General features: G+C 42.0%; 2 long non-coding RNA genes across 3 annotated transcripts in view; one reads left to right on the forward strand and one right to left on the reverse strand.

Moving 5' to 3' along the window:
- Window positions 1-23512, reverse strand: part of LOC116466416 (uncharacterized) — a 39911-nt gene extending 16399 nt beyond the window's left edge. The window contains exons 1-2 of the long non-coding RNA XR_004247535.1: window positions 23361-23512; window positions 13077-13259 (exon numbers count right to left, since the gene is read on the reverse strand). This is a non-coding gene — a long non-coding RNA (uncharacterized LOC116466416). The remainder of the gene's footprint in view (window positions 1-13076; window positions 13260-23360) is intronic.
- On the forward strand, window positions 18099-23798 carry LOC116466415 (uncharacterized). 2 transcript variants are annotated; one of them, XR_009213246.1, is made up of 4 exons: window positions 18099-18714; window positions 19338-19522; window positions 22551-22624; window positions 23703-23798. It is a non-coding gene; the product is annotated as an uncharacterized LOC116466415 (long non-coding RNA). The 2 variants fall into 2 exon arrangements; XR_009213247.1 differs by having other exon boundaries at window positions 18099-18456.
- The last annotated feature ends 1199 nt before the right edge of the window (window positions 23799-24997 follow it).

The following is a 24997-nucleotide window of genomic DNA, read 5'->3' on the forward strand; positions in this document are numbered from 1 at the left end:
TATGCTGTACCCATTAACTCGTCATTTAACATTAGGTATATCTCCTAATGCTATCCCTCCCCGCTCCCCCACCCCACAACAGGCCCCAGTGTGTGATGCTTCCCTTGCTGTGTGCATGTGTTCTCATTGCTCAATTCCCACCTATGAGTGAGAACATGCGGTGTTTGGGAAAACATCATCTTTATCCCCAAACCAGCTCCTCCTCATCCTCCATTCTCTATCTTAGGTATAGTCACCTGAATCTACCTACTCACTTACGCCAGAAACCTCATTCTTTTCTCAGCTGCTCTCGTTTCTTTACCCTCCTTTCAATCTTGCCAGTTTATAGAACACAGGTATTCTTACTTTGCCTGAGCAGTACAGATTGTGCTTCCCCGTGGCTGTGCCAAGTTCTTATTCTTATCAGCAGAACATTTTCCCACATCCCCCAGCACATGGAATTATTCAGCTTGCTAATGTTCTCCAAATAGGCATAAAATTATATCTCATTATTATGTTAATTTACTGAGGTACTTATGATTTGTTCATTTTTGGGGGTTTATTGCTTTGTAAATTGCCTGTTCATATATTTTGCCCATTTCTCTAAATGAAGTTACTCTCTTTACCTTGTTTGATTTGACTTCTTCTTTGATCTGGTCTCTTCATGTATATTCTAGATAGGCATCCCTTGTCTGTTTGAACATTATAAGTCTCTGTTCCTATTTTTAAATGTCTTTCTAACTTTATCCATGTCATGTGTCTTTCTGTATAATAAAAAAACTTAATTTTGATATATATCAAGAATCAATGTTATACCACATGGCTTTTTTGAAGTTTTTGCTTAAGTTTTGAAATGCTCTACTGACCCAACATTAAATACATTTTTAGAACAAATTTATGATGAATTTCAGACTAGAATTTTGACGGAATTACACTGTGCCTACTAGATATATGTAGAGAGGGTTAATATCTTTATGATATTAAATCTTCCCATGTAGCAATAAGAAATATTTCATTCAGGTTTTTTTCTGTGTTATTAGAATATGTAAGTTTTTTCAAGGGGGCTGTATGTATTCTTGTTTAATTACCAGATATTTTTAGTTGTTGTTGTTATTGAAAATGGTGTCTTGCTTTAAAAAAAAAAAAACATTTTATATTTGCTTGCCGTTGGAAATGCTCTTATAGTTTGATCAAATGTCCACCAAGTTTTTATTGTTTAGCTGTTGATCCTATTGTTTATTCTGAGTAGATGGATATAAAATCTGCAAACACTGACAGTTAATTTCTTCCTTTCAATCACCATTTTTATCTTTCTTTCCTTCAATGTGGGCTAGGATTACCAACAGTATAGTTGGTTGTGTTATATAGTGGCTTTTCACAGTGAGAATGCTTGTCTTAATAGGAATGCACTTAAATTTTCTCCATTAACTATAATGTTTGTGGAGGTTTTGGAATATAACCAAAATCCACTTAGGAGAATTAAAGAAATCCTTTTCTACTCTTTGCTAAGAGTTTTTATCATAAATAAGCAAAGAAATTATCAAGTACTTTTTCTGCATCAATTGAAATTATTGTGAGATTTTAAAAAATTTAATTTACTAATGTTCTTAATTTTGTTGTCAGAATCCCTAATAAGGAATCATTCATTAATCAAGCTGTATTATTTTAAAACATACTATTGGGTTCAATTAGCTAATATTTTAAAAGATGTTTTTCATCTACTTGAGTATGAGAAATTGAGCTATAATTTTCTTTCTTTCTTTGTAAAACACCATCATTTGTAAAATGTCCATCTGATTGCACCAACATCATAAAATGAACTCAGTAGCTTTTGCTCTCTTTTGGAATAATTTAGAATACAGATTAGAATTTGTTGCTCCTCAAGAGTTTGATAGAATGCACTTGTAAAACCATTTGGGCTTACAATTTTTTGAGAGGAGAGGTCATTGATTGCATTTAATCTCTAAAATCTGTTGGTTTAGTCAAGTGTCCTATTCTTTATGTCAGTTTTGGCATTTAATATTTTTTCATTTTGATTAGGTTTTCAAAATGTTTATATTTTAATAAGTTCACATCCCTCTTCTAGTATTTCAGTGTTTTTTGAAAATGATACCTGTTGATAGAAAATTCAAACAATATAGAAAATATTAAAGAAAAACATAACAAAAATCCACCCCAAATCCTATGCTCCAGAAATAATCATAATATAAACACCTATAAATTTAGGTATTTTTATAGCAGTCATCTTTCTATGTACAGAATTATAACAATATTAATAATAACAGTAGACACACATATAGTACTTATTATTATTATATACATATACTGTATTAGTCTGTTCTCGCATTGCTGTAAAGAATTATCTGAGACTGGGTAATTTATAAAGAAAAGAGGTTTAATTGGCTCATGGTTCTTCAAGCTGTACAGGAAGCACAGCACTTCCGCTTTTGGAGAGGCCTCAGGAAACTTACAATCATGGAGGAAGGCAAAGAGGGAATGAGGCGTCTCACATGGTGGAAGCAGAAGCAAGAGAGAGAGAGGGGAGGTGATATACACTTTGAAACAACCAGCTCATGCAAGAACTCACTCACTCACTCACTCATTACCACAAAAACAGCACCAAGAGGATAGTACTAAATCATTCATGAGAAACCACCCCTACGATCCAATCACCTCTCACCAGGCCTCACCTCCAACACTGGGGATAACAACTGAACATGAGATTTGGGTGGGGACACAGATCTAAACCACGTGAGATACTGATAGAAGAATTATGTCCATATAGAGATAGAAGAATGGATGCTTAGAAAGCTAAATGATGGATAGACAGATATATAGCCCTGCACGTATTTCTATTATAAGACCCACAAGAACTTTTTATTTGCCTTTAATGATCACAAATATATCCCCCACAGGATTCTGCACTCAGTGAGAGTGGGAACCCTGTTCTATGCGTCACTGCAGCCAGGCTGGTTTCTGGCATTGATTCCAACTTTATAGGATGTTTATTGAATGAGTGAATAAATGAAGAACATGCAGTGCAATGTGCAAACATTGTTCAAGGAACAGCATACATTTTGCTTATGTAAGCCTTCCCAGCCCCTTGCAAAGAAGATGTATCATCCCCATTTTTCAGATGAGGAACTGAAATAGGAAGAAAGTAATTTGCCCAGGGCCTAAAGAGCAACCTGCTGGATTCTGGCATGGGCTCTGATTCTGATATCCCCCCTTTCCACTATACCACACTGATACTCAGAACAAATACCCCAAGAGGCCAAAAAAGGTATGAAGAATCTGCAGTTCCTTCATTGAAAAAATATTTATTAAGCTCCTCCTAAACACCACGCACTGGGATAGGAACCGAGTTTCAATGACTCCTAAACAGGGCTCCTGCATTGTATCCCAACAATGCAAAAAAACAACCTACGGCTATGCTGTGGCTGTGCTCTGGAGTGTGTTGTGTGAGCGAAGGGAGAAGTACAAGAAAGAAGGTGGTTCCCAGAGGCCTCCTATGTAAAAGCAGGAAAATAGAAGGCAGGCAATTGGAGAAGCCATGGACACTGCTCCAGGCCAACACGGGCCCAGCAGTGGAAGTGATGAAAAAAGGAGGACCCTGTAGGAGACACAAGCAGCCATGCTTAGCAAATGGCACCCACTTTGGGCCTACCAATTAGGGAAAAAAGGCCCTCTCTGCTGACCAATTAGAAGAAGGTTCCCTTTCATCTCGCTGACCCAGCCCCATGCTGCACACATCACAGGGGCCGAACAAGAGCGGGTCTCAGCCCCGACTACCCTGGCTTAGCTGAGTGCCCTTGTCAGAGCAAAACCCACATCATCACCCAGCCCCCTGGGTGGGGCTCTCAGTAGGGCAGCCCTCATCATAGCTCCCTTTATTTAAGGCCACTTTAACAAGTCATTAGAACAGATTCTGGTTGGTTTTATGACATCTGCCCCCTAAGGTTAACAAATATGTCAATCAAGAGGATTATAATCCAAGGAGGGAAAGAAGGCAGGGTAGGTTATTTTCTGGTGACTTTCATATTACCAGAAATCCTAATTAAGAATTTCAGATTTTTTGTTTTTTTTTTGAGACAGTCTTACTCTGTTGTCCAGGCTGGAGTGCAGTGGCACAATCTCAGCTCACTGCAACCTCTGCCTCCCAGGTTCAAGTGATTCTCCTCCCTCAGCTTCCCTAGCAGTTGGGGTTACAGGCACCTGCCACCATGTCCAGCTAATTTTTGTAGAGAAGGCGTTTCACCATGTTGGCCAGGCTGATCTTGAACTCCTGACCTCAAGTGATCTGCCCGCCTCAGACTCCCAAAGTGCTGGGATTAGAGGCATGAGCCATTGCACTGGCCAAGAATTTCGGATTTCTTAACATTGTTTTCAAACATCACCAGTTCTCCAAGAAGCTATGTACACTGGAGAAGAGCGTTTGAAAACAATTTTTTGTACCCTGTTCTTTTCTCTTTGTTAAAAATTTTAAATCTTTGTTTTGAAGTTTAACATACACACAGAAAAGTAAGTGCACAAATTTTAAGTGTACAGCTCAATAAAGTTTTACAAAATGACTACATCCAAGTAACCAGCACCCAAGTCAAAAAACAGAATTATTACTAACATCCAGAAACCCTCTCGTATCTTCTTCCAGCCACTGCTCCCTCTCCACAAGTAACCTCCGCTTCTAACTGCGAACACCCCAGGCTCACTTTGCCTGTTTGTGAACTCTACATAAATGGAATAATTTAGTAGTTTCTCTTTACTGTCTGGCTTCTTTTCCTTAACTTATGTTTGTGAGACTGATACATGGCCTTGCCAGTAGCCAATAGTTCATTTATTCTCATTGCTGTATAGTATGCCTTTGTGGGGATGTGTCATAAATTATTTCATTCATTCTACTGTTGATGGACATTTGGATCATCTTCGGTTTAGGGCTAATGTGAACACTTACCAGCCTGTTTTTAATGTTTGATTGTTATTAACATACCCCTGCCAAAAGCCGCACCAAATGTGAATGTGAAATTCAAGGGCTGATAAATTGCTGTGGCCGTAGGAAGCAAAAATAACTGTAAAGGATCTTTTATCTTGATCAGAAAACTTAAAGATATGTTACCATGTAAAGCAATTATATACTGTATAAGCAATTATATGCAGTTCATTGCATAATGCCAGTAGTCATTAGACAGTGAGAAGCAAACAAGATTGATGAATTTTCAGGTAAAGAATAGGCGTCTATGTGATTCTGGCAACAGCTGGTCAATTTTACCCTCTGCATTTAGCAGAGCTTGGTAACTTTTTTATGATATGACAATGTGATATTCCTAAGATTGCACGTATAAACTGTGCTGATTGACTTCAAACTCTGTGAGGTAGGTGGCAAGTAGCATCACTTTCATTTTCCAGAAAAGGGAGTTTAGACAAATTGCTTTCCCTCCCTCTCCCCACACGCAGGACGGCAAGTCAGTGTCATGGCTACAGAACACATAGGCTTCTGCCTGTGAGCTGAGCTTCTCCAACTGTCCTCCCCACATGTGCCCAATATGCAGCGGGAAGGCAGTGGGAGGAACTGCAGCCTTGAGGTGGGAGGAATTCTATTAATACCTTGGATATTTATAGTACTCTGGAGTACTTGGAGCATCTTTTCAGAAGAGCTGGCCAAAGTCTGTGACTCATATGCCAACACAAGGAGCAATGCCATTTTGGAGACAGGCTGTCACATGGTGCTTGCAACTTCCGAGACTCCTTATAGGGGCCGATCTCTCACCCCTGGTTATTATGTTCAAGAAATTGATGAATTAATCAAGGAACAATCCTTGAAGATGTTTTCTGGGTATCTCCACACAGGCTGGCTCCATCCCAGGGGTTCTTTGCCTTTTGTGCTGTGAATTTCCTTGGCCATCTGGTAAAGGCTTACAGACTCCTTTTCAGAATATTGTTTTAAAATGTGTAAAATAAAATACGTGGAATTACAAAGGAAACAAAGCATACTGAAATACAGTTATCTGAATTGTAGAAACAAAAACAAGTTTGTGATCTAATAATACATGTGTTTCTTTGCTGACATGTTCCACAACCAGATCTAGAGGTGAGAAAAGAATTAACAAAATTTCAAAGTAATAAGTATTCACAATATTTGACAATACCTGCAAAAATGTGATGTGATATTAAAATACTTTTCTTTCTATTGGTGACAGTCACAGATACTGCAACTACTTCTGCAGTTTGCTGCCTATCATCATAGTTGAAAGAGATTTAAAATTTCCATTAGAGGTTAGTAAAAACTTCAGTGGTATCTTTTTTTCCTATCTAAATTCACAGACACCTGAATTCCATCCCTCATCCCTGAAATCTGAAATCTATTCCTACCTTAATACCCCCAAAGATGGCTCCTGGGTTAGGTGCACACACACACACACACAGCCCTCTAAACACCATCAGCTATCTGAAACCTGGCAGCCTCTCTCCAGAAAGCTGGACTCCAGGCCAGTCCTATGGCCAGGCCAGAGAGTAGGAAGCTAAGGGCTTGTGATTATGAATCTCAGATTCTGCTACTACTACCAAGTAAGAATTGGCCTTAGGTGTAATCAAGGTCAGTTCCCAGCATGGCTCCTTGTGACAGGGCTGAGTAACAGGCCTTCTTTTCAATGATGTTCTGGACAATTGACAAGTTCAGATGATACCCAGGAACTACTGTTAATATTAAGTTGATGCTCATTAAGTGGATGAAAGCATTATGGTTATTAAAAAAAAGGTCCACATCTTTAAAAGATGCATGCTGAAGTATACAGGGATAAATAACATATCTGGGTTTTATAATTAGAGTTTTTTTTAAATGACTCTGGGTTAAAAAGGGGAAGAATGAAGCAAAAGTAGTGAAAAATTCAATTAAAATTTCTGGACTCTAGATGATGCTTATATAGGGGCTAGTTATACTGTTTCCTCTGCTTTAGCTTATGTTTAAAACTTTTTCCTATAAAAACCTTAAAAATAATTTTGGACCAAAAAATTAGGTGGAGAATAGTTTTTTATAGTGCCAATTTGCTTTTTATGATAATTATTACTCAATTTAGTTCAACTTACAACTCAATGGCTAAATTGTATCATTTCTCATATAGTAAGCATACGAGTTTTAAAAACTGGTTTTCTCCAGTTCTTTGCTTTTTTTTCCCTTTGGCTTATTCTCATTCTGAATTATCTGATGCACTGTGACCAGGTTACTTGGCCGTGCTGAGTTGGCAAACAGATGAAGCCATGTGGGCGAGGAGGTGGGATATACATAAGCATCTGCCATCCACACCACACTGGGAGACTGCCGTGTCACGGTAGCCATTGGATCCTTTCATGGCTTAGAACCACAAGTTTGAAGCAAAAAAGAAAACATCAAATCCATGTTACTTAAGAGTGGTAGGATTCAAGAAGACTGTCAGAACACATTCCCTGACTCACAGGCAAAACTTCAACCCAAGCAGTCATCCGTCTCTGGACCCTGCCTTCCCTGGGCTCTGTATCATTCCCCACACCTCCTTGGTTATGGGGCACTCCATAGGAGACTCTGGTCTACAGACTAATTTCATTCCACCTCTCATGTATACAAAAATGAAAACAAAATGCTTTAACATCATCAACAACAAAAGGACAGCTGCTGTTCTGCATCTAGGGGAGAAGCTCCTCAAAGGAAAAGACATCAAGGTGTGGCCATGATTTATGCACACGAGGTCTGAGTCTGACCCGGAGAGGCTGGGACACAGAATTATTGAACTTTTGCTGAATGAAGTAACGGGAATTTTGAGTTTTCTTCAGGGAAACAAAGAGACACCACAGGGACTGCATCGCTGGGAACAAACAGTGGTCTCTTGTGAGAGACACGAGGGTCATGTGCATGTGGCACGTGAGGGGCTCAAGAAGAACCGTGAGATATTTATTGGGGTGAGGATAGCTATGGCATTTTAAAGAACAGTGGCATTTGATTTTTTATTCGAAATAGTTTTCCTTCTGCATCATCTTGTGACCCCTTCCATAACCTCAGCCCTCCCATAAGTCACAAAGCTTTGTGTGGGGGGATATTTGGGGAAGAACAGACGTGAGATGCTGTCTGGTGAGAGGAAGGAGGGATAGGACAGTAACCGCAGGAGCTGTGAGTGGTCACTAAGACGAGGCGGTCATGGAGAAGAGGCTGGAGCGCAGGCCACCTCACCTCAGGAGTGGATGTAAGATGACCCCCTTTCATTCAAAATACACTAGAAGAAGGTGGCCCTGATGGCAAGGTGGGAGGGGAAAGCTGGTTCTTACTGGGAAAGGGGCTGTACTGGCAGGAGACGCTGAGGTCCTTAAGAAACAAAAAATCACATTTCCCTGGTTTGAATGAGAACCCACACACATATACAGATACACATAATTAATCTTTGCTATTTTTTTGGCTTACTTAAAGTTTTATTTATCTTTCATTACAGAATTTATCACATTATACTGTATTATTTCTGATATATTCATATGTTTTATAAACGAACATGTGAACTTTATATCTTTTGCACCAGCGAAATGCCTGGCATATGTTAAGAATTGTTTATTGAATGAATACTTGAATAAATGGCTGCTACATATGTTTGTTAACAAGATGAAACTCTGAGTCACTCAGCAGAATCAGGTCTCATTTGCCATCATGGGGCTGATGTCAGTTTTGTTTCTACCTTTCTGCACCTCCCTGATCCATTTAGATGAACCCTGGCTTCAGGAAGCACTAGTTCTATGATGTCCTACACTGGAATCTACAGCACTCTTCTACGCACCACAGTTTCTGGCTGAGGAGGAGGTGTGAACAGGCTGGCGTGGGCATGTCACTCTCACTGGGCCTGGCAGAGCTGGCCAGCTGCACCGCCCAATACAGGGGTCAGCTTGTTGCCAAGAGCAGTAGTGGCCTTGTGAGTAAGCTGAGTGGGCAGGCATGGCCTGAGTCATTTGATAAGTGCCCGGAAGCTGACCATCCCACAGCCCCCGACATTGAACTTCCCATTTCCTGTTACAGTAGCCAAAACTCTACCACCCTTAGCTATTCATGCTTTTGGATCTTTCAGAGATCTAATTAGTGAGTATTTGTGTAGGCTTCCGGTATAGGGAGAGAAGGACAAGTGAGGAAAACAGTGAGAAAAAGAAATGAGAGGAAGATACAGATAGGCTTTGCACCCTTCCCTGTCCTTGTGCAGGACAATGCTTTCTCGAAAGAATAGCTTTAGCTCTTCCAAACTGCCCAGACAACCGTGAGAAGCCCACAGGGTCAGGACTCTCCACACATCTTCTTACACATATACTTTCTCTGTCAGCCATATAACATCTGAAAACTCACACACATGAGAGAGATGGGAGAGAAGGAGAAGAAGATCAAAACAAAGTGTGCTGTACAGAAAAGGCACTGTAATCTTGACGTGATACCCCAGGCCCACATTTCCAGGCTCCCTTCCCCAACCAGGTAAGACCTAGAATCTGAAGAAGAATCCTTTTCTAGATGAAGGTTATGATTAAGAGGAAACACACAACTGTATTTTCCTGATCCCAAATTAGAATGTAGGATCAGACACATCTGTAAATATTTTTATCTATGAAGTCTTAAAAAAAGGAAAACAAATGAAATTGCTGCAGTTTACATGTAATAAATCTCCTTTATTGATGAATGGATTTAACTTTATCGACCTTGGTCTGGGAGAGACCTGTGAATCAGGTCCTCCACCTCATCAAGACCGCTCTGGAGCTGCTGCTCTTAACCACCCACACCATGGACGTATGCACAGGCCAGCCCCTGGAATCTCCATTTCATTTGCCTTTCATGACCTTTTGCCTTTCAAATCATTGAACAAGTGATTTGTTATGCTCTCACTTCTCATTCTAAGTAAATGTTTACATTTTTGTTTGTCTTTAAGAGATGAGGTCTTGTTATGTTGCCCAGGCTGAACTTGAACTCCTGGGCTCAAGTAATCCTCCTGTTTCAGCCTCCTGATTAGCTGAGACTACAGCCCTGAGCCACTATGCCCAGCTAATATTCACTTTTCTACCTAATTTTGCTTTTGTGATTTTGTATTCCTTTTCATCAAGAGGGCCCCCATATTATATAAGTTTCAGTCCCTACTAAGTTGTATCTGCCCTTTCATATATCTACCCATGTAGTGCACGCCCTTAGTGTGCATAATTACACAGGAAATCTCAACTAATGGATATCTCATAACCATGATTTTTTTTTTCTTTTTTTTGAGACAGAGTCTTGCTCTGTGGCCCAGGCTGGAGTGCATCTTGGCTCATTGCAACCTCTGCCTCCCAGGTTCAAGTGATTCTCCCGCCTCAGCCTCCTGAGTAGGTGAGATTATAGGTGCCCACCACCATGCCTGGCTAATTTTTGTGATTTTAGTAGAGATTGGGTTTCACCATATTGGCCAGGCTGGTCTCGAACTCCTGATCTCCTCGCCCACCTCAGTCTCCCAAAGTGCTGGGATTATAGGCATGGGCCACTGCTCCCAGCCACCATGATTCTTAGTTAAGCAGAATGTTGTCTGCATAATGCTCTTAGAAGCAATTAATGAAATTAAAAGAACGGAAGCAGATAGTGGAGATTTCTATTTCAGAAATGTGGCAAGTATTTAACCTGGTCCCCAGACTTTTGTCCACCTGTATGCACAGAAAAGTATGATAACAGCTAACACTCACATAGTGTTTACTGTGAACTAGGCCCCATTTAGTCCTCATAGCCACCCATTGAGATAGGTGCTAACTCATTTTACAGATAAAGAAACTGAGGCATAGAGAAATCAAGCATTTCCAAAGTTACACCTAATACAAGACACACCCGGTTTGTTGACCCAGGCCATCTAGGTCCAGAATCCAAGGTCTCCACCTCTATGCTATTATCACCTATGTAGGGTCATTGCTGATGTTTGAGATGATGATCCAGTAGCACAGAAACAAACCATTACTTTGTTTTCTACTGACAAATATTGTCTTTTACTCTTAGCATTCTGGTTAAATAAAATCATGGTTGCTTTCCCTTCAGTTTCCTCCCTTCCTCAACTAGGAATGAGAGAAATCCCTGGACATGCCTGACACATAGTCTGACACATTGGCAAGGGTTGAAGTGGGCTGAGTGGTGCCCCCAAAGATATCAGGCCCTTGTCCTCAGAATCTGTGAATATTCTTTTATATGGTAAAGTTTTCACAGACACATCTAAATTAAGAATCTTGAGATGAGAAGATCATCTTGAATTATCTGGGTGGGCCCTAAATACCATCAGAAGTGTCCTTATGAAAGAATGGCAGAGGGGAGTTAAACACACAAAGGAGACAGCAATGTGAAGGCAGAAACAGAGACTGGAGTGATGCAGCCTCAGGCCAAAGAACAGGAAGGAACGCTTCCAGCAGAAGCTAGGAGAGGCAAGGGACTGATTCTTTCCCAGAGCCTCTGCAAGTAGTGTGGCTCTATTGACACTTTGATTTCACATTTCTGGCCTCCATAACTGTGAGAGAATACATTTCTGTTGTTCTAAGGCATAAAGGTTGTGGCAATTTGTTACACCACCAATAGGAAACTGATACAGGGGTCAATACATAGCAGCCAAAACAGTTTAAATGCAATAATAGTCATAACTGCCATGCCTTGCACCCTTGCAATGTACTGGGTATGTACTGTGTGACATACAGTGCTCCATTTCATTCTCATAAGGTGAATGAAGAAACTGAGGTCACACAGCTACTAAATAGCAGAGGAAGGATTCGAACCAAGGTGTGTCCAACTCCAAAAACCACGAACAGAAAGATTACACTATACTGTAAATTCCGGCATCCTACATAGACATTCATTCCACTAAAATGATATCCGAATCCTAACAGTTCTTAATGATCACTATGGGTAGATTTATTTCTTAAATTTTCCCTCTTTGTCCATACACCCTCTCCCATTTTGTTATCTGTTGGTTGCTCTTAGTGCCACTTAAAAAAAATGATGCCCAAATTACTATTAGCCTGTTTTCCAAATGAAGAAACTGAGGCACAGAGAGGTTAACTCACTTGCTGGAATCCTGCAGAGCCTGGTCCTGGAAACTGTGCTCTCACTACTCTGATGCATGCCCCTACAGAATCTTGGTCTGGGTCGGTAAGAAATATCTGGCAACTTTCTAGTTTTTTCTCATGTGGCTTTTAGTTTGTAGAGTAAGTATACCAGCTCTCTGTGCACACTTAAAGGTTAATTAAACCACTACAAAATACAAAAGCAGCCAGGTCTTTGTTTCTGAGGTAATAAAATCACAAATGATTCCTGTTCAAAAACGAACGCTATAATATTCTGTTGCCAGTGGATTTTGTGCATTTTTCCTGTTTTAACAACGTGTACTTCTCTCTTTACCAGAAACATTAGGTCACAAAAGCCCATCTCATCTACATCTTTACAATGTTGTTTATCATCTTTTTGCATGCGGGAGATAGAACTGGTAATGAAACAGCCAAATTGGATTCCAACGAGGATTTGTCCTGACTTAGAATACTTTCAGAATCCATTCAGAATGCCTCTGATTTATCATTAAGCCCCCTGAAGCCATTTATTTTAGACCAGCTTTTCAGGGATAGGACATCAGTTGTGTGCTAGTTATTGGGAATTATAACACAGCTGATGAAGTGTGACAACACAGAGTCTATTGGATTTGCAAAAGATTACAGAAGGGTGTTACAGAAGTCAACAGCTATTATGCTGAAAATGTCTCTGAGCAGAGAGAGACATAAGGAAATAGATTCTATCCTGCTCCCTGTCATCTCTCCTAGGGTCTTTGGGTTCAGCGTACATGAATTCCCCTCCCACAGTTCCTTTTCCTACCCCTGCAGTTTTTTTTAGCATCTACTCCCACCCACTCCCTCTCTCCCTCAAGCAGGTTATCATACAAAACTAGAAATAGGGAAGAAGGGTGGATTGATACTTATGGCTGTGCAATGGTAGGTGGTTAATTCAGCCACATCATGGATACAGTTATGTTAAGCAAAGGGCAGACAGCATGTTATTAAATGAGGTTTTAGCTGACCCATAAAATCCAAAACACTTCAGAAACCATGAATCATAGTCTTGTCATACTCACTGTAGCATCCACTTGAAGGTGTTCTAGGTCAGCCTTCCGCCTTCCCACAGTGTATGTGGCATGCCCAGGAGGAGCTGGAGGAGGGGCAGTGGTGAATTGTTTCAATCTCTCTGGCAATATTTTCTAAAATTACCAACGTGCACACCTAGTGACCTAATGATTACACTTTTTGGTGACTCCATCCTAAGGGAAAAGAAAAGCATGACCTAGTACACAGGAAAATATGTTCAAGCATGTTTATTACAACATGATACCTCATGGTTAAAAAAATCTGGTAGGAAACAATCTGCATTTCTAGCAATAAGAAATGTTTGAAGAAAGCATGGGAAATATCTATTACGGAATATCATGCAGCTATAAAAAAGAATGAGTTAGATCTATATGCATGAACCTAGAAAGATATCCACATAGATTATTAAATGGAAAAAAAAGTCAGTTACAGAGTAACACACACAATAGCATATTATCAAACTTTAAATTACTAGGGCTTTCCCCAGAGAGTGCCATCATGATAATATCATCTCTAAGTTTGAGGCAGCTCATCAGCATATCCATAATGCAAAAGGAAACTGGAATCACAAATTGAGGTGGTTTCAATACAGCTCTTCTTAGACAGGCAGACAGATGGACTTCATAACATGTGCGTGTCCTGCCCAAGCTTGGTAATCCTCATAAAGTAAGAACACCTCTTAGTCTCCAGAGAAATCTCTTCAATTTGGGATTCTGGTGGGATATTAGGTTTAGGGGTAAGATGAAAGAAAGCATTTCAGATTTGCCTTTTCCTTTTTTCTTTTTTCTTTTTTTGAGACAGAGTCTCGCTTTGTCACCAGGCTGGAGTGCAATGTTGCGATCTTGGCTCACCGCAACCTCCGACTCCCGGGTTCCAGCGATTCTCCTGTCTCAGCCTCCCGAGTAGCTGGGATTACAGGCATGTGCCACCACTCCCAGCTAATTTTTGTATTATTAGTAGAGACGGAGTTTCACCATGATGGCCAAGATGGTCTCGATCTCCTGACCATGTGATCCACCCGCCCAGGCCTCCCAAAGTGCTAGGATTACAGGCGTGAGCCACCACACCCGGCCCATATTTGCCTTTTCTAAATACACATGCCCATGCCCCATCACAGACCTATCATCTTTTTTTTTTTTTAGAGTTGGGGTCTGATTCCGTTGCCCAGGCTGGAGTGTAGAGGCATGCTCATGGCTCACTGCAATCTTTAACTCCTGGGTTCAAGCAATCCTCTACCTCTGCCTCCTGAATAGATGGGACTGTAGGCATGTGTCACTACTCTTGGCTAACTTTAAAAAAAAAAATTTTTTAGAGATGGGTGTCTCTTTATGTTGCCTAAGCTGGTCTCAAACTCCTGTCTTCAAGTGATCCTCTCAGAGCCTCAGCCTCCCAAGTCGCTGGAATTACACATGTGAGCCACCAGGCACAGCTCACAGACCTAAACAGTCTTAACTTCCAGGAGGGTAGAAATGGAAAATGAGAGAGGAAAGCCAGAATGTGTAAAAGCACCTCAGATGATCTGGCCAATCTTTCCCTCTTTTTAAAAACCTCGTTGAAAATAACTATCTTAAAAATATATGCTCTGTTTCAATTACCAAGAGGCAGCTGTAATGAAGATAGTGACAATACCATTAAAAATGTGCTAGACACTGATCTAAGGGAATTCATATAAATGAATTCATTTAATTCTCACAACATCCAACAAGGGAGGTATTAATTATTATTATCCCCATTTTATGAGATGGGAATAGGCAAAGTTAAGGTTAAGAATCATTACAAAGCTAGTTTGTGGTAGAGCCAGTGTTCAAAACCTAGGAAGTCTAGCTTCAGTCTATAGGGACAGATGTGAATCAGAGCAAGCAAAAAAGGTGAGGCGTATGAGCTCACATCAACATTTTCATGCCCAAAGCTTCTCATTTATCTTGTCCCTTGGAGACCTAAAGAGTGGTTCTATTTTTTAAAGCTCATTCACTGCTACACTTCTGATCACTGAATTGCCCTTGCCCTTCGAATTATTCAGTGTTTCTGGAGAAATAGTTCTGAAAAAATATGCTCTATTATTTCTCTCTTTCTTTCCCCTTCAGTTCCTCCTCTGCCATGAAAACAGACTCTTGATACACAGAGAACTGTGCAGAAGTCTTCCACTAGAAGAATGTGCAAAAGTGGGCTGAAATTTCATAAGGTCCAGTTCTTCTTGAGTATGTTCCTAACAGGTGCCACTTTCCATTTAGACTTGTCTGTAAAATTAGCCTGTGAATACTGGTTTGCCTCTGCAATCACATGCCTAGGTGGGGAGGTGGTGAAGAAGACAGGTGTGTATACATTCTTTTCTTTAAAGAAGGCTTGCTTTCAGTTGAAAATGTGGAAATTAAGACTTTCTTGCCCTCAAGAATTATGATGTTGTGGGAGGAAAAAAAAAATCTTAAGGGTTAAGGGACAGTTCTGCCACTTTGTTAAGTGTCTTCAACTAAGTCACTTAACTTTATGAACCTCAGTCTCCTCACTTGCAAAATGGCACCATAAATTTTTGCCCCACTTCCTTCACAAGGTTGTTGTGCTGATCCAAGAAAGAACTCAGATCTTCTGGTTTCATGCCCATGGTGTCCGTTTCATCCATCCATCAGTTTTTCATTTCTTTATTCATTCATGCAACATGTATTATATCTCCGAAGGGTTAGCTAAGTGAAAAATGTGTGCATGTTGGGAGGTTGGGGGAAGAAAGGGAGAGAAGCACCCTAGATTGCGAAAGGGCACTGAAGGCAGAGAAAATGAGGTGTTTAAGATGGTGGTGTGAGCAAGGACTTACAGCAGCCCATGACTCCACATTCTAATATTTTTCATGGCATTCCAATTCCTCCGTGGACATTAATTCTTAAAGTTTCAAGTCAAAACCATCTTTACCTCATCCAAGCTGGGTTCCTTGGCTAATATCTTCTTCTACATCTTCTCTCTAGGCCCCCATGGCTCCGTCTATTAAGTACAGGTGGTGATCAGAAGTAGTCAAGGCTTATAAGCCAGGCTGCTCCTCAAATGCAGCCATAAGAAAAGAAATTTGTGGGGTGTTTTAAATGCATACCTGATATAAAGATAAACCTCAGGTATCATATATCAGGGGATCCCAACCTTCAGGCCACCTATTAGTACCAGTCCATGGCCTATTAGGAACTGAGCCGCACAGCAGGAGGTGAGCAGCTGGCAAGCAAGCGAAGCTTCATCTGTATTTACAGCCTCTCCCCATTGTTTGCATTGCCGCCTGAGCTCCGCCTCCCATCAGATCAGCAGCCGCGTTACATGCTCATAGGAGTGCAAACCCTATTGTAAACCGCACCTACCAGGGATCTAGGTTGGACGCTCCTTAGGAGAATATAATGCCTGATGATCTCTCACTGCTTCCCATCACCGCCAGTTGGGACCATGTAGCTGCAGGAAAACAAGCTCAGGGCTCCCACTGATTCTTCCTTATGGTGTGCTGTGTATTTCACTATAAATTGCAATGTAATAATAATAAGTGCACAATAAATGTAATGTGCTTGAATCATCCCAAAAGCGTTCTCCCCACCACCACCCTGGTCTGCGGAAAAACTGTCTTCCACAAAACCAGTCCCTGGTGCCAAAAAGGTTGGGGACCACTGTCTTATATGATATATAAAGTGCAAGTTCTATGTGTCCCAGAAAAGGATTTTAAAGGTAATTCATGGTGTGTATCATGGCGCGTATCTTGTTATATATTAGTAATACTTTGAATGTGTAAAGTGCTTCTCCTTGTTCTGTTGGATTTATCTTTGAAGTAGCTCATAAAGGTAAAGATATGAGTATAGAAAACATTCCTTCATTGGCCCTATTTTATAAATTAAGGAACAGAGACTGGACGCAACATGTGGCAGATTATGCGAAAAATCTAGTAGCTGAGCAAACATAATAATTCAGGTTCCCTGGATTCCAGGACAGAGTTGACTTCCCCATCTGAAGTGGTACATGAGCACAATAGGTTTTCATCGTCATTCAGATTATAATGGTTCCTTTTACTCTGATAATATTGCTGATATTTCTAGAAATAGCTTGTTCATCCATTTATTAATCTCATAAACCCCTGACTGGGGGAAAGGGAGTGGAAAGTGGTCAGAAATGGGGCTGGAACAGTAATCAGGAAGCCAGAACCTCCACTGCCTCAAGAGCTAAGTTCAGTGTCAGGCCTTTGTCTCGAGGGCAACGGGGAACTCTGTAAATGTATTTAAGTTGGGGAATGTAGTGATCAGCAGCATTTGGCAGCAATCACCCTGGGCTGGAGTGGGCCTGACAGGAATGGGCAAATCTTGGGGCAGGAAATCCAGTCAGAAAATTATGACGATGAAGCAGGTGAGAGACGGTGGTGTCCCAAGGGCAAAGGGGGATCCCATCAAGACATAAGAACCGCCACGTCGTTCTTTCCCCAATCCCACTGTTTCTAGATTTTTCCTTTTAGGAGGCCTGCAAATGTCTGTTTCCGGGAGGAAAATCCGTCCCTGCTATTTCTCCAGCCTTCCCTTGTTACCGGTCCGGCCCTGCCCCTTTAACATTCAGGAATGAGAGTGGAAGCAGAAGGCCCAGGTCCCCGGGGGTCCCGACGCCCGGATTCCACAGCCTGTGAGGGTCCCTTGCGCATAGAGGGGGTCAAGGCCACTGGCACTACGTCGTGACTTCACCAACAGCCTGCAGTTCTCGTTAACGAGATTTCGCCAGGCCCCTTGGACTAACGCCAGGATTCTCGGTGCCGGCCGTCAGCGCTCTGGGATTAGACAACGCCCCACAGGTCGCGGCTCTCTGCTGACCCTCACCAGCGTTGAGAGCGGCGCTGACAAGCCGGCAGCCGCTAGCTCTCCCACAAGGCCGAGCGCGGCCAAAGGGCAGCCCACCCCCGCCGCCTCCCGCAACTCTATTGGCTAGTGCGCCTGCCACTCAGCCAAGCGCCCGACCCCGGCTTCGGGCCTGGAGGAGGGATCCCAAGTCTCCTAGGCTCGGCTCGGCTCGCCTCGCCTCGCTTGTCCTTGAGGTTTACTGTGTTTGGCATCGCAGTTCCAACGCCAGCAGCCGTTTCGCGACCCACGGCGGACTTGCATAAACACTTTCTAGTTGGAATCTCACCCTGCGAGGTGGGCAGGATAGTGATATTCCCGTTTGACGCCGACAGAAATAAGAGAGATTGACTCTCAGAACCATGTGGCGGGATTTTAAAGGAGGATCTTAACAGTGGCTCCGGACAGACCCGTGTTTTCTGCTCCTAGCATTAACTACGTCGTTAAACCCTTCTGAATTTATTTCGTCTGTGAAATGGGGAAAAGATAGCCACCTTGCATAACTGGTGAAGAATTGGTAAACTGACAGAAGAATCTAGTAAGAGGACTGGCCCGTGGTCGGCTCTTAATGGCGTGTGTGGGGCTATGGACATTCCCAGGTTTTCTGACCTCTAGTCTGGGACTCTTTCTGCTAAACTAGGGATTCTTAGAGGTCCAGAGACTTCGGGGAGATCCAGGGGCTTCTTCAAGGGGGTCGCTGGGTTCTAAACTGCAGAGGAACACTCTTAATAGAGATATTTCCACCACATCTGTTACGGATAATATATATTTTGTCATCTATTTGCCAGAGACTGTTGTAAGTGCTTGTATACATTAAGTCACAATCTTTACAGTGAACACTAAGGTACATCCTGTTATAATTCCCGTTTTACAGAGACGTTAAATACCTATCCAGCTAAAAAGTGTGGAAGCTGTTTTACATTTATGCAATCTCGCTGATAAAGCCACACACCTTAACGTTTGTACTATATATTATTGTGCAAGAGGTGTATTTGATAACGATTCTTGTGTCACCATTTACAAGATGCCTCTGACTTTTATTAAACTCTCAAAGGGCAGGAAAAAAAAAATACAGAGGAACCTAAACCCTAAATCAGAGACAGACTACATGCCGATATACAAATGGATGATTAGAAACCCAAGTTGTGGGTACCATGTTTGCAATTCCGTTTTAGCTGAGTGCTTTGGACTATCATGTCCCTCAGTGGCTCCCTGGAGGAAGAATGATTGAATGACAGGATTGGAATGGAATGTAGCCATCATCTTATCTGACCACACAGACACCTCCCAGCAGATGAATGCATCACCTCCTCATGATAATTTTGAAGACTTTCTGAGAAAGTGATAATATTAGCCTATTACCTCACAATCACAAGGAACACTACAGTGACTACAAACCCTATGTGCCTCATTCAACAGGTGTCACAGAATAAAGAAAAAGAAAGACTGGGAGAGAGATGGGAGCTGATAGACCAGAGGAGACCAAAGACTGAAACTGAAGACTAAACCATGGAAATTGGGAACAAGGACTTACTCAGTTGGAGGGTGAAAAGAGTGAATTTGCCTACAGGACAAATGTGGACGCAGCTCTCCCTGGGAGCCAGGTTAGAATTCCTACTAAGGTGTCCTTGGCCGCTGTAGTGGTGGTGGCCTTGAACTACACAGCACACTGGCACACTCAGCTTCTGAATGTCCAGAGCAGTCCTGAGTCTTGCCTGAGAAAAATACTCAGGTTCTTGGGCTCCATCTCTCCCTTCTGCCTTCTTTTCCTCCACCTTTCCAGGTCAGCCTGGGGAATATGAGGTGTGAGGAGCTGGGTGAGTGGAGGCTGAGTTTTGACCAATGTTATTTGACATTTGAACCTGACCCATGGCAAAAGGAAGATCCTTTGGGAGGCAGGCCTATGTTCTCATCGCTTTTCCTGCCCCTTTGGATCAATTAGCTCTCAATCATTGTCTCGGGCTGGTAAAGAACAGAGAGGGGCACTGGACAACATCAGCCAAGTAAAAGTAGTGCTGGAAGTTGGGTCCCAAGTGATCTGTCAACATCCTGAAATGATATTTTGAGTGACCAGAGAAAATGCAGTCTCCATGAAGGAGGGATGACTAGGGTGATTCCTGTAGAGAAATATTGGTTGTGAGATTTAAGGGGTGAAAGTGAGATAGACAGGAAATGAGGCAAGAGGCTGAGAGTCAGTGGCACCACTTGCTTTGGAAATGGAGCAAAGTCTCCAGCAAAGGCTGTGAAGCTCACAAAAGCTTGGTCCTGGGGCGAGGTGTGGGGAGGGTTGGCCACATAGGACAAGAGCAGGGCTGCAGAGTTAAAGGCCCAAGGACAAGCAATGTGACTCTCTTTCCAGCAAGATTGGGACCTCACCAAACTACCATCTCCCAAGCCCCTCCATCCAACAACTGGATATTCTCTCTATGGCATGAATAATAGCTATTGTGCCACATGGTATGCAAAGACAGTCATTATAGATTTGCTTTGTACTGGGCTTTTGCTAATTGGCTATAAGTGCTAACCTTTCATAAGTGACTCTAAAAAGGATGATTTCTGCACAGCTCTCTAAGCATTTGTGGACCCAGTCAGGAAAACTGAAAGAAGCAGCAGGCTTAGCAGACCATTCTGAATAGCTTTGGAGACATAAGCCAGGGAGACCCAGAATGAAGTAAGGAAACCAGTCTTCTCATTTGGAACCTAGAACATTTGAATATGGACACTTTGGTGTTCACCTTGGCGCCATTAGTATTGAGCAGATTTGTTAAGTATTAGTTTGAACTGTATGATGTGCTGATACTCAGCTGTTTTTGATGCACAAAACATAGCAATTTCCTGTGGCTGAATCTAATAAAATCCTGAGATAATAAGATATTCTAAGAGATGTTAACTTAGTTGACTGGGGGAGAAAACTGGGGAACTTTGGCGGGTCTAGGTCTCTAGGAGTGAATGTTCCCAATTATAAACAATTCATTAAAAAGAGGCTTGCAGGATCTCCAGCTAAAAATTCTAGTTTCATTTATTTATTCATTCATTGTAACAAAATCAAAAATCATTGAGCATCTCCCATGTGTCAGTCGCTGTGCTAGAAAGACAGAATAAAATGATGGTCACTGCCCTGAAGGAACACACAGAATAGTGGGAAAGGAGTGAGGATGGTGCAGTGGACAAGGCTATAGGGAGGGCCCTGGGGAAACAGAAGAGGAACAGACAGAATAATTCTGGGGAAGGAAAGGAGGAAGAGAAGGAGAGGTGTGGTCTTAGCCAGAGAAGGTTTTGATGTGGGAAAGACAAGTAATAATTAACCGAATAGTCAAGGCAGGAAGGAAAGTTCCAGACAAAACCAGGCAGAGATGACCATATGATTTAAAGAAACAAGTTATATTTAGAGTGAATATAGGTATATTAAGTCTACAGAAAGGCATTTATCAAAGGGCTTTAGGCGTCTCCAAGTCAGGAACCATGTCATATTTACGTTCATAGAGCCAGTGTTGTGTCCAGGACCATACCTAGCACATGGTAGGTGCTTGGTAGATGTTGAAATAAACTGGCCTGGGGAAAAAAGCCTGAAATTGAAATATACCACAAATTTCAAAGAACCTTTTTCTTTCCTGCTCCCATTAGTCTAAATTGATGAGGTTTCAATGTATTACTTGAAATGTTATGTACGAAAACATTCATTTGCAACCTATCTCTAGAAAGAGATGTGGTTATGTAACCTTTTAATCTGTGGTCTAAGTAGATGTCAAAAGTATGTGTTGCCTTGAGGACTTTTCTAAGTCTGTTCAATGTTGCTATAATAGAATACCTAAGCCTAGGTAATTTATAAAGAAAAGAGGTTTATTTAGCTCACAGCTGTGCAGTCTGGGAAGTATGAGAAGCATGGTGCCAACATCTGCTCAGCATCTGGTGAGAACCACGTGCTGGGTTAAAAAACATGGCAGAGAAGGTCACCGGGAAAGTGAACATTTGTGAAGAGTGGCAAAACCTAAGGGGCTCCTGGTTTTATACCAACCCACTCTTGTGGAAACTAATCCATTCTCACAAGAACTAGTCTAGCCTCCCCAGAGCAGGAACTCAGTCACTTGGTGAGAACTACGACAAGCCGTTCATGAGGGATCTGCCCCCATGACCCAAACACCTCCCATTAGGCCCCACCTCCCAACACTACCACACTGGAGATCGAATTTCAACATGTGTTTGGTGGGAGCAAATAAACCATATCCAAACCATAATAGAGACTTTTTCATTCCTTATTTTGAATATTTAGTGTGTACTCTCCATAGGCTTGTGACCACAGTGGTAAATAAGACAAATATAGACCCTGCCTTGAGAGAGTTTAATATTTAGTAGCTAAAACAGTTATTATCTGTTAATTTGCCTGGATGAATCAGGGAAGGCTCTCAAATGAAGCAGCCTCTGGAAGACGAGGGCATTCCAGGGAGGAAGGGCGGCATATGCGCCAGCATGGAGGCGGGAGGAGACAGCACGATGTACCTGAAGAAGAACAAAAAATGAGTGCTACATGGGGCTATTGGAAACGAGAAGGAAATGTGGAAGAAGAAGTTAAAAAGGTGGGCCAGGGTTAGCTCCTGAAGTGTCTTGAAAAGGAGTTTGTATTTTATTTTGCAGTTAATGAAGAGCCATTGGAGGATTTTAAATAACGGACCGAAAAGTAGAGTCTGAAAATAGAGGCGCAGAGACCGGTAAGTTGGTGATTGCCAGTCAGTGGTCCAAGGAAAAGATAAATGAGCAGAGCCGTAATCAGGACCAGAGAGGAGGCAACAGAAGAGAGATGCTCAGGATACAATCGATGTGCTTTGAGAGTGACTGGAGGTGGGGCACTGGAGAATAAGTGACATGGAGAGATCTAGATTGATCTCTGGGCCTACAGCTCAGGAAAGTGGGTGGGAGGTGGCATTCAGAGAGACCAGGAGCACTCCTTATCTTTCAGAGCCCAACACATAATCGCCAACAGCTGACTTATGAATAAGATCTTGGGGTCCTTGAAACACCGAAACACTGGAATTTTTAGAATTTTACATTCTTACTGCCCAAGAAAATCCCTTGCAAAGAAAAAAAAAACTTAAGAAAAGTAAAAGTATTTAAAAGGCTCCAACTTCTCCCAAACACCTCCTCTTTGCTGACTCTCCCAATTGTATAGTCAAAGCAATAATAGCAGCCACATATTAAGTCATTACCATCTATAGCCAAATAACTGCAAAACCACAAGAGGGCAATGAAAATGGCCATAAAGGCACAGAGCAGTAATTATTTTCTCATTAGCACCAGCTACACTAATATCAACATAGAACAATTAACATTCCTAACCTCATAATTAGGCTATAACCTCTGCATGTCTTGCCAGAGTAGATTAATGAATGGCACAGGAGGAATAAGCAACAATGAGGCAGCCGTGCAGTGAGACCACTGCATCCTCACCTTCTCTGCGGGTGATCCACAGTGCTGTTGGATAGAAAGGCAGTGGGAGAACTTGGTTGTGATTTCCACTGATCTAGCCAGTCCCCAGCTAGAAACCATCTAATTCAGCTGCACTTTCTTTGAGTCCCAGGAAGTGAGTGTTTGAGTGGGAGAAAAGCTACAGCAGTAACAACACAGAAGGCAGAGTCCTTTTGCATTTGTATCTCTTTATTCTGTCCATCACTAGGCAACCATTCTTTGTGCTTAAAACTACACATCTTTGTACATGTGACACCTTCTTTGAAGTAACCACTTTGGTTTGCAGTGTGCTAGGGGATATCTATTCTATTTATTTCTGTTTAGGTCAACCACAATGAAGAACAAGCCATTTTGACCTCCATCCTGGCTCATCTCCTCTGTGTTCTCATAGCATCATATTATAGAATGGATCAGAAATGCCTTTGCAGTTGCGTTTTTATTTGTCCATTTCTCCCTCCAGACTGTGAGTTCCCGGAGGGCATGTCTTATCTATGTTAGTAGCTACATCCCCAGTATCTGGCTCTGTGGACAACACTCTGTAAACTGTTGGAGGAATGAATGAATGAGTGAGTGAGTGAATGTTTTCCCTGAAATTCAAACCTTGGTGGTTGAACTTGTGATTATTTGGTTTATGGAACAAGCTAGGCTGATTGAATTGACTTGGCCAGGCAGAATTAGGCAAAATGTAACACAAAGAAGGTGAGTACACCAGCCTCGCTGATTGAGGAGGTCAGCTGTGGATGAGCCAAGTGCCAGCTGCCAGCTGCAGTTGCAAGGCCATGTTCTTCTTCTAGCTAGGAACATTCTGTGGCAGAGACTCACCCAGGGGTCTGAATATCAGAATCACAACCAGAAAATGGCTCATTATTGCACAGACAAATAATTGGCGGCTCTCTCCAAGTAACAGTGTCTTAAGTTAGGTTCCCTAGAAGCAGATTATAAAACAAGGACTCTTAGTCAAGTGATTTACTGAGCTCATGCTCTCAGGAGAAAGGGAGTGAGAGGAGCATAATAGGCAGGGAGAAAAGCTAGAGGAGAGCTCAGCTGGCGACTGGCTGCAGCATGATAACCTTGAGCTATGGAGCTGGCCAACCCTTTGTCTCTCTGTGTAGATCAGTCATTGGCTGTGGGCTATCCCTGGGGGCAGGAACCATAACCTCCTGGTGAACACAGCTCTTATTTCAGTAGAGAGCAATTCTCTAGAAAAGTGAGCAGCTGTGGGCTATTGAAACTCAGTATCCAGAGCTGGGGAATGGGTGCACAGCTGGTAAAGGTGCTCTGGGCATGGCACCTCCAGCATCCACCAGAGTTGGATTGTGTGAAATATTGTTATAGTCACTTCTCAAAAGAATACATTTATGCAGCCAACAGACATATGAAAAAATGCTCATCATCACTGGTATTAGAGAAATGCAAATCAAAACCACAGTGAGATGCCATGTCACGCCAGTTAGAATGGCGATCATCAAAAAGTCAGTAAACAACAGATGCTGGAGAGGATGTGGAGAAATAGGAACGCATTTACACTGTTGGTGGGAGTGTAAATTAGTTCAGCCATTGTGGAAGACAGTGCGGAGATTCCTCAAGGATCTAGAACTGGAAATACCATTTGACCCAGC

This window comes from Hylobates moloch, unplaced genomic scaffold (assembly GCF_009828535.3).
Source record: "Hylobates moloch isolate HMO894 unplaced genomic scaffold, HMol_V3 SCAFFOLD_4, whole genome shotgun sequence".
Taxonomy (NCBI): Eukaryota; Metazoa; Chordata; class Mammalia; order Primates; family Hylobatidae; genus Hylobates; species Hylobates moloch.